This window comes from Seriola aureovittata, chromosome 12 (assembly GCF_021018895.1).
Source record: "Seriola aureovittata isolate HTS-2021-v1 ecotype China chromosome 12, ASM2101889v1, whole genome shotgun sequence".
NCBI classification, from domain to species: Eukaryota; Metazoa; Chordata; class Actinopteri; order Carangiformes; family Carangidae; genus Seriola; species Seriola aureovittata.
Window position 1 is genome coordinate 20,250,629 of NC_079375.1, and position 9,691 is coordinate 20,260,319.

The 9,691-nt window shown below is 39.3% G+C and overlaps 1 long non-coding RNA gene across 1 annotated transcript in view; it reads right to left on the reverse strand.

The window, feature by feature from the left end:
• Nucleotides 1–9,691, reverse strand: part of LOC130179030 (uncharacterized) — a 72,573-nt gene that overhangs the window by 49,403 nt on the left and 13,479 nt on the right. The window lies entirely within an intron of this gene.

Sequence of the window (9,691 nt, forward strand, 5' to 3'; positions counted from 1 at the left end):
GTTAAATAGTGAACTGGTAGGTGGATATTTTTACCCTCAGACAGAGCCTGCTGTTTGCCTCGTTTCCAGTCTTAATGCTAAGCTAAGTCTTGGCTCTATCTAATTATATTTAGTGTAAAGATAGTATCAATCCTCTTATCTAACTATAAAGAATGTACAGTTCCATGGCAAATGGTCAAACTCCATCTGCTGAATTCTGTTAAAAATGAACAATGAAACTCAATATAAATACAATTTTAGATATTAAGATTAGGTTAGGCAGGTCAGCGTATAAGTTAAAGCAATAATTCGATATTTTCAAGAAACTACTGCTGTTAGATGAGAAGACCAATCTAACTCTCACATCGCTAAATATGTAGCTGGAGCCTGCACCCACTTAGCTTAATTTAGCAATTTAGCTTCTGACTTAAAGATGTAAAGATTAAAGGAGTCATTCTATATTTTGGGATATAAGCTTGTTCACTTACATGTTGACCTAGATGAGAAGAGCAATCTCGTATCTGTACGCTAGCTAATGGATGTAGCTACAACCAAAAGCCAGTTAGTTTAGCTTAACTTAGCACAAACACTGGAACCTGAGGGAAACAGCTAGCCTGGCTCTTCCCTAAGGAAACAAACAAATCATAGATTAACATTAGATGTTGGAAATAGGAAGCTCACAGGGCAGAAGTGCAAAGCTTTGAAATACAGTGAGTGTGTGCGTCCGAAAAAACAAGTTAATTTTTCTAGGAAGCATCTGAGTGTGAGGGCCGGTTGCCTTGGAGACAGTGGCCACCTACTGAGCACCTCCACAGGAAGGTCTGTTTACTACCTTAGCAGCCACTCGCAGCCTGTGAGTCACAGCAGCCTCCCCTCCCTTCTGTTAATCAGCCCCTTCCCTCCATTCTCATGCCGTCCATCATTGCCGCCTCCTCGCCTCTCTCCTCACCGCTCTCCCCTTCCCACGCTCTGCTACCGCAACGGCCAACTCCTGCTCAAATACTCAGCCCCTAAAGAGGTGAGGGCGAAGTCATTAACACCACTCTCACACTCATGGAAAATGACACAAGGCTATACCTCCACTCCTCTTCCTGTCACCCACAAGTGATGTGTAATGAGGCCTCTTCTTCACCTGGACGTACAGTAGCTGAGAGTAAGTGAAGAAACCCTGATGTATGGTCTTTTTTTTTTTTTGGCTCAGCAAACTGAAACTCATCCACAGGGAACAGATGGACTTCTAATTGTCACTTACTCTGCTGCTGTATCAGCTGATGTTCCACATATCGTTATTTGTGTGCAGCATTCTGTTTGGGCAGATGTTCATGATTCATTTCTAAGTTGAGATATAATTGCAAAATCCTACTTTGGAAGTAAAACAAAAACAAAAAGCAGAAGCAGAAGCAGCATGTAGAGACTTGATCAGGCGCCGCTGCTTGTGAGTGAACACAAGTTGTATTTCCCTTTATGTAACTTGATATTGTGTTATCAGAAGAGTAAAGTTGAGAAATATTTTTAAACACAAATAACGCATAGCAACAGAGATAGAGAAAAACAAATACAATAGGAAAAAATTTAATGATTTTTATGTCTCTAAGGAAACAGGCAATAACTACTTGGATCAACCCAAAAATAAACAAAAAAACACAAAATTTAAGAATTTTTCAACGTTACCGTAGTGACCGTAGTGACCTCTGCCTGTATTGTTCCCACTATAATTGAAAACAGGGAGGAAAATTATAGTCTATTGTGATGCAAACCTGAGCATTTTTGTGTGATGTGTGTAACTCCACACACACGGGTGGAGAAAAGAGCTGGACTTTGAAATAAGTAAATTAGAGGTGAATCACATTAAACTGAAAACCAGTCCGGGTGTGACTGGACTTAAGGCTCATTTCCTGTGCATTCTTGCCATTTTTCATTTCTGTCTTCAGCTATAATGACACTATATGAGACACTATATGAGACACTATATGAGACACAATATGAGATTTTGCACCATCTGTGTATTAAATATCTTTATCTTCATTCCTCAAATACCATATGTACCCAATATCTATAACTTAAATGTAATTATACTACCATTTACAAAAGTAAAAAGTACTGATCATGCAAAAATGGCCCATATTATATATTAGATTACTGGATTACAACTAATGAAGCAATAATTTGTAAGCATCATTAATGTTTCAGGTAACACTTGACTTTAGGTAAAGTGAAGTAAATGATTTATAACAGACTATAATGTAGTTGTAAACAGATATAAATATATTTTTAAGTGTTTATTAATACACAGTATTTGTCAACAATTATAATTTATCCTATGAAGACATTTGTAACTGTGTTACTGTATTGTCATTCATTATCTGTTTATACAGCAGCCTCCTCAGTTTCCTGTTTATTCACTTGATTTTATTGTTTATATGGACAAACTAGGTAAAAAATGATTATTAAAGTCTTCATTACTGTATTGGCATTCAGTGAAGCAGGCACTGGTTTAGGAGATGCCTTTAAGTTGTTACAATAAACAATAAGTAGGTAATACTAGTAGATCCTGGTTCAATTCAAATTTCAGATCATGTTATCTTAATGGTTTTGGATCCATCTAAACACTTTTGGCAAACATGGAAGGTATAGAAACTGTTGCCCAAGACATTATTAAACCATAAACACAAAGAAAGGTTAATACTTCCATCTGGAAAAACTCATGCAGGGAATCTGAGGGGGATACGCTGCAACTCTAAACTCTACTAAATGTGTTCCATTAATCACACTATAAAAACCTTGACAACACTGGTTTTTCTCCAGTGATTTCAAGTGTCGACTTACAGTAAATAAAAGACAAAAAAAATTGCAGGAAAAAAGGTAAATTAACATCATGGAAATCTAAAGGATTGGAGCTCAACTTTATTGGCTTATTTTTAACAACTGGGGTTTCTTCTGGCAGAAAAAGAAGAAGCGGTCTGCCAAAACAAACTATAACGTGGAAAATCCACTCTGGGGTTTTTGACAACCACTTACAGTAACATTGCGAAAATAACCTGGGACACAGCTGACATGATCAGAAGAGAAAGTGATTTTCATCGCAGTAGCTCAGTGTGATGTTATAATGAAAACTGGTGATAAAAATGTGTCAGGAAGATAAGGAACATAGCCATCTATATTTTAAATTTTCACGTATTACAATTTTCTGCTGCTATAACGCTGTAACTTTAAGTATAAATCTGTCTTTCCCTTTCCACAAAGCTACAGATAAATATCACAAGGTCCCTGAATAGAGTCAGCGAGGGACCCTTGTTGCATGTTATCCCTCCCTCCCTTTCTCTCTCCTTTCATTTCCTGTCATCACTATCCACTATCAAAATAAAGGCCAAAACGTACTCTCTAAAAATATAAAAGAAAATACAGATGCAGAGAGCTGTAGAGCTGCTTCTCCCTTTTGAATGAAGCTTCCTTTCACAAACCCAGAGACAAAACAAGACTCTAATCTAAAACAAGATCTCAACACACACAATGGCAAAAAGTACTGACCAATTTCCAAACCAATTTCTGCAACAGACAGTTCAATCTTACTGTAATGTCTTTTCTTTTTTCTTTTTTAATTGGTCTGGAGATGGGGGTATAATCTTCATGTTCAGGTTTAAAAAAGGTATTCTAGAAATAGCCATAATGTGTTTGCACAACGAATCTGCATGATTATATAAAACAAGAGGATCATGTTTTATTTCAATACACTGTTTTCTAAACATTCAAGATCATGGAGTTTATACTTTACACATACACAGACAGGTCCCACACCTGGATGAGTTGTCATGGGAGAGGCAAAACCTGCTCTTTTCCTTTCTCTTTTTTTTTTTTACACAAGTGTTTCTAAAGTACAGATCAGTGTAAGCAGACAGCATTATGTGTCAGGAAGGTGGGAACATAATGTGGCACAGAACAGGCGGAGCTCTTTTAATCGGAGGATCTGGCTCTACTTCAGTGGCAGAAATGAGTCAGAGTGCTCGTATTAAAACATATTTGCTGTGTGAGTGGTGATTAATATTGTCGCCAACGGTGCTTGAACTCGGTAGAGTGGTGTAAAAACAAAGAGCCGCAGTCATGGCTACCAGGTTACCAAGGGAACAAACCCAGCACAGCTGAGTGGTGCCATCCCAACGTTCACTCTAAAATACTTAATTATTCTACAAGAGCTTGAGCTGATTTTCATTTCATTTGGTTTGCAAAATGAAAAAATATAGGCCGCTGCAAATAAACTCCTTCATGGCCACTTGTTGAAAACAGCCTCTCGTCGGGCAGCATAAACACTTAACAACCTGATGATAGGTGATATTAAAACACAAGCCTGAGATATGAGAATATATTATTATATTATATCATTTCAACATCTGCTGAGCATGATTACATTTCATGATGCCATAGGAGGCCAGCGGGGAGTCGAGTCATATACAGCAGATAATGATGACTCACCCCAGTGGGGAACAGGAACATACGTTTTCTATTAGTTTAAACTTCCGGGAAAGTTTTTGGGGAGCTACAGGAGATACAGTTTTCTCAGTGGTGTTTCTATGGTTCCTGTGTTTGTTCGGTTTTCCTGTATAAAATCAGACAGGCAGGACACTTTAAATTGACCACAGGTATGACTGCTGGAGTAGGTGGGGTGGCGGCCTGTATGTTTAGGCTTGTCTAGGGAGTTTTCCCTCACTTCAAGCCAGTGTGGGCTGGAAAAGGTAGACAGAAAGATATAACTAAAACGAAACTCATTAAAGCAATCAAAGAAAACACATCTGACAAATATATATAAATATATATATAATATAAATCTATTTCAGATCTTATCTGCTGCTGAAGTTTCAGGAAACTCACTGTAAGTGAGAGATCAACCTTCCCGGGGGAATGAGCCGATTGTCCAACCCCTTTCCCACAATCTTTCTGAGGAATTGACTTGAAAGATGCAAATTGTTGAGTGAGTAAATCTTACAATAAAATTACTTTACTTCCTGAAACATCACTTCCCACCATGTTTTTGTCTGTTTTGTTTATAATTTCTTTAATTATTATCCATTAGTAGGATTTGACTTGATTGAATATTGTAAAAATCATGAACCCCTTAAATGTCCAGACATTAATCAGAGCCTAATTTAGTAATAGCACTGGGATCACAGTTCATGAAGTTACTACCCTCTTAAGCAGATCATTTAAGTGGGAACATAATGTCCTGGAGACTTGAGAAGAGCTACAAAGTAAATATGAGCAAACAGCCAAACTGAGGCAAACATCCTCTTTAACCAGACAGTTCAACATTTTTGGGAAATACACTGATTTGCTTTCTTGCTAAGAGTTAGAAGAGTAGATTGACATCACACTCAATTACGTATGTCCATTAGCTATGGAAGCTACAGACAGAAACCTGTTATCTTAGCTTAGCATATAGACTGGAAACTGTGGGAAATTGCTAGCCTGGCTCTCTCCCAAAATGACACAGTCCACATAAGAGTCCTTTTAAAGCTCCGGCTCATCTTTTACTCCGTACAATAATTAACAACCAGCTCATAATTGACTGCACTCAACTAAGAAATAGCCCAGCACTTAACTCAGCATTAAACCACTTGTTTTTACACTTTTTATACGGATCAGCAAACAACATATAATTTTATTTGTGCTACGCTAAGATAACCATCTCCTGACTGCAGCTAAGTGTTTAGCATATAATCTGTGCCGCATCCTTCAGAGGACGCAGCCGTCATGGACTGTGCAGGCCGGACTGGAATGAGACGGTCTGGCCTATGGAGGATTTCTGCAGGTGGCCCATGAATTGGGACACAGCTTTAGTCATGAGCGTGTTATTGATCTTCTCATCTAACTATTAGCATGGCAATAAGCATATTTCCAAAAATGTTGAACCACTCTATGGCTCCAAATACACATTTCTGTTTTAAAAATGACATTCATGTAAAATGTTCCTCTGTGCAAACTGCAATAGTCTCTATATGTTCCCCATACTACAGGCTTTTTGTCTTTATTCAACAAGCGAAGACCTTAGAATTACAAGCAGACGGAAGTGACAGTTGTCAGTTTAGGATGGAAAATAGCTCCCTTGCTACCGCCCGCCCACTCCCCGTCACCAGACTCCCCAGACACTGACCCATTGTTTGCACAAGGCCTGATTTCTCTCCCATCCAGCAGACACAGGTAGTGTCACACCACTTGGGAAATGTCTGAGGTCGGAGTTCACCGTGAAAACTTCTGGGAAGAGGGGTGTTTAGCCACAAGTGATGTCTGTAAAGATGAATAAGCAGTTTGTTTATTCTAATAACACACTCACTGATGCATACTAAACTGGATGTTATGAGATTAAGTGCCGCATATAACAATCCTTCAAGTCTGTTTACTGTGTGGAGCACAAAGAGGATACAGGAAGCAGAGTGACGAACGTCTAACACATCCATATGTCTAAGTGAGAAAATAATAGGAAGTGTGTGTGACAGTAACTGTGTGGCTTCCACAGTGACAAGGTAATTGGGTTTGTGGGAAGGTCAGCTTTGTACTCGGCCGCGCTGACAAACACAGCAGGCTGTGTTTATTGACCTATGAAGAGCAATGAATGCCTCAAAGCAGCTGATCTCATGTCAGTCTGCGCTTGGTCCCGTGCCACTTTCTAGATAAACACAACACCTGATTCCTATTTGCAATCATATCAGCTAATACAAACAGAATTTATTTTTCTCGATACGGAGCAATGGGGAAAAATGAGATGATAATCAGCACAGTGATACTGATTCAGGAGCCTGTCTAAAACATGTGTTTTTTACTTTGAGTTTTCTTCTGTTTACTTTGGTTTTTAGCAGCATCGCCTCAAACGGCTATTGGATGGGTTGCTATGAAATTTGTTACAGTCATGATAGCAGATAAATCCGACTGACTTTGTTGATCTCATGACTTTTATTCATTGTCATTAATATTAGCTAAACACATTTATGTTCCCCACAGGATGGACTGTAAAAGCTCTGGTGATCCTCTGATATCTTAAAGTGCCATAATAAAGTCGAAACCTGAATTTGTTTAATACTTTGGTTTATGACCAAATACCAAATACCTGTAAAACTAATGACGCTCCCATCACCCTCAGCTGTACTTACACCTACTGAGCCCCTATAAAGTGTAGTCTTACTAGGCAAATGTGATTTTAACCTGAGCTGATTCAGTAAACAGATGTTAATGCGACAAGAGAAATGAAGCATGAATGAATGAAATTGCCATTTGTTCACTTCAAAAACATGGAATTAATGACACAGACCTATTGTGTGTCTACTGTAACTACTGTACAAATACAGAGAAAGATAAAAAAAAATAAAAAAAACACACAGCTTTAATTCCTCACGTGGCAGGTGGGAGGTTGAGTGAGAGATAAGAAAACAGACCAAAGTCACACTTGACCCTAACTGTTTATTCCCCACCAGCTAAACAGCAGATGAGTGAGTTACCTAGTGTTAAAATAACTGTGGCATCTGACGCACATGCTTCAGTTCCCACTCATCTCGCAATAAAACTCACACGAGGAGCAGCGTCACAGATCAAGCCAATATAATTAGTGTAAACGTATGAGAACCGTGTAAAAAGCCCTCGGAGAAGCCGGCACGTGCAGGAAAAAGCCGTTCAAGCTGCAGGAACTGGATTCTCCGAGCACGACGTCAACGACTATGAAATGAGGTGTTTACAACAAAAAAACCTGGTACAGTATTTCTGCTCTCTTCAAGTCTGATCTCAGAGTACACTTTGTCCCCTGGAAACAGCAAACAGACACTAGACCCAAAATATTTTTTTTTAAAAAAGGTGACATAGCACTCTGTTCATTTGAACCTTAGTGGAGTCTCTTTGTGCCTCACACTGAGACTGAGAGGACGACAATTGCGCTGAGTGGTTCCTGACACAGAACAACAAAAGACAAGCTCCATAAAAAGATAAAGAGGGACATTTAAAATAAAAAGGAGCACTCTTCATAACATACAAAGTGGCCGTTTGACTTCAGCCACTTCAGCTTGGCCTTATGCTGCTACAAGCTTTTACTTCCTTTAAAATACAAAGAGCCCTGGTGCCACCTGCTGGACAAAACAAATGACTGACGTTTAATCAGAAACAGAACATTACACTGACGGGTGAGGGGAAAGCAAAGGTGCAGGTTTCACTTCAGATTTAGGGGGGGAACAAAACTAACTTTCTTCAGTATTTCTGTGGGTGAAACACTCTGGGCTTCTGGGCTGATAGAGATAATGGTAAACACGCCGCTCACAACAAACACCTGATTTCCTGAACTTCAACAGGGAAACATGAAATCTACACACCAGGTGTACACAGGTATGTGGTTATTCCATAAGAAACTGATCACCGCGACATAAAGTAAGACTTGCTATAATCAATATTTTAACAATGAATCAAATACCTATGTGTCGGCTATATGAAAGGTGTTGCTCATGGTGATGGACCCACAGAGGATCATCACAGCGATCTGCAGGTCCTCTCAGCTCTGTGGGTCCTGTTAGTGTCTTTCAGCTCATTGTTTTGGTTTTATGGTCCACAGCTTTACTTTTTTGTTAAAAAAAAAAGGTTCCAAAACTCACTGTACAGCTACCTGGGGTCAGGGGTCAGGGGTCAGGGGTCAATATAGAGCAAAATCAGAGCTACAAGATACTAGTCTAATATTCATCAAGAAACATGGATTCAAATGAATGTTAATATTGCTCCATATCTGCAACAGGTTCGTTCCATCAACTTAAACCTGCAAGGACTGATTTGTTTTTTTTGTGCATGTAGGTGTCATATCACCTGACATACCATCATCATCGTCACCTTTTAAGTCGATATGGAGAACTTCTTAGCAAACAGTTACTTATTCACACATCCAGCAGATACAGAGCAACATTATGATTCATTTGGAGCCGTTTTTGCCAAACGAATCTGCTGTTTGGTACCGAGCTGGAAGTGTACATATGAGCTTTCTTCTTTTCTCACTGTAAACAGCTATGATGTTGCTATGACAGCAGCCGCGAGCCTGAACCAAAACAGGAAAGTTGCAGCGAACAGCTAAACAACTGTCACATTGTTTTCACATTGCATTTGATATAACTGCTTCAGAATGTCATAATAGGCCTTCTGTGTTTAAAGCTTGTTAGTCGTGACCAAAAATCAATTATGCTGGTTAAGCATGAAGTCAGTTTGATTTCTTATTAAAATATCTTTAAAAGCCGGGCTGAAATACCTTCACTGGACCTGTATCTGTTTCTGAAAACCTCAGAGCATGTGAAAATGTACTAGACGTTTAAAATTCGGGGATTTAAATTCATCCTTCATCCAAATCACTGCCCATTAGGCTGCTTTATCTACATCCCTAAAACACCTCCGGGCTGTTTTCATATCATCAGACCTGAAAATCGTTGCTACATCCCTCCAGCTCTACGCCTCGATAGGCCTAATTCTTCCCTTTATAACGGAGCTACACAAGCAGAGAAGAATCCGCTGATATCTCAGAGAGTGTGTGTGTATGGTGCAGCTTCCCCCAGGTTTAAAGCATGTGTCAGCTCATTGCAACACCACTAATGCTTCGTTCATTCAGTTTGCCACCTCTGCTGCAGGTGCTTGAGCTGCTCTGAAATTATCTGCCACACTGATCATCATTTTGCAGGAGGGAACCAAGAGTCCTTTAAAAACCCCTGTGGGG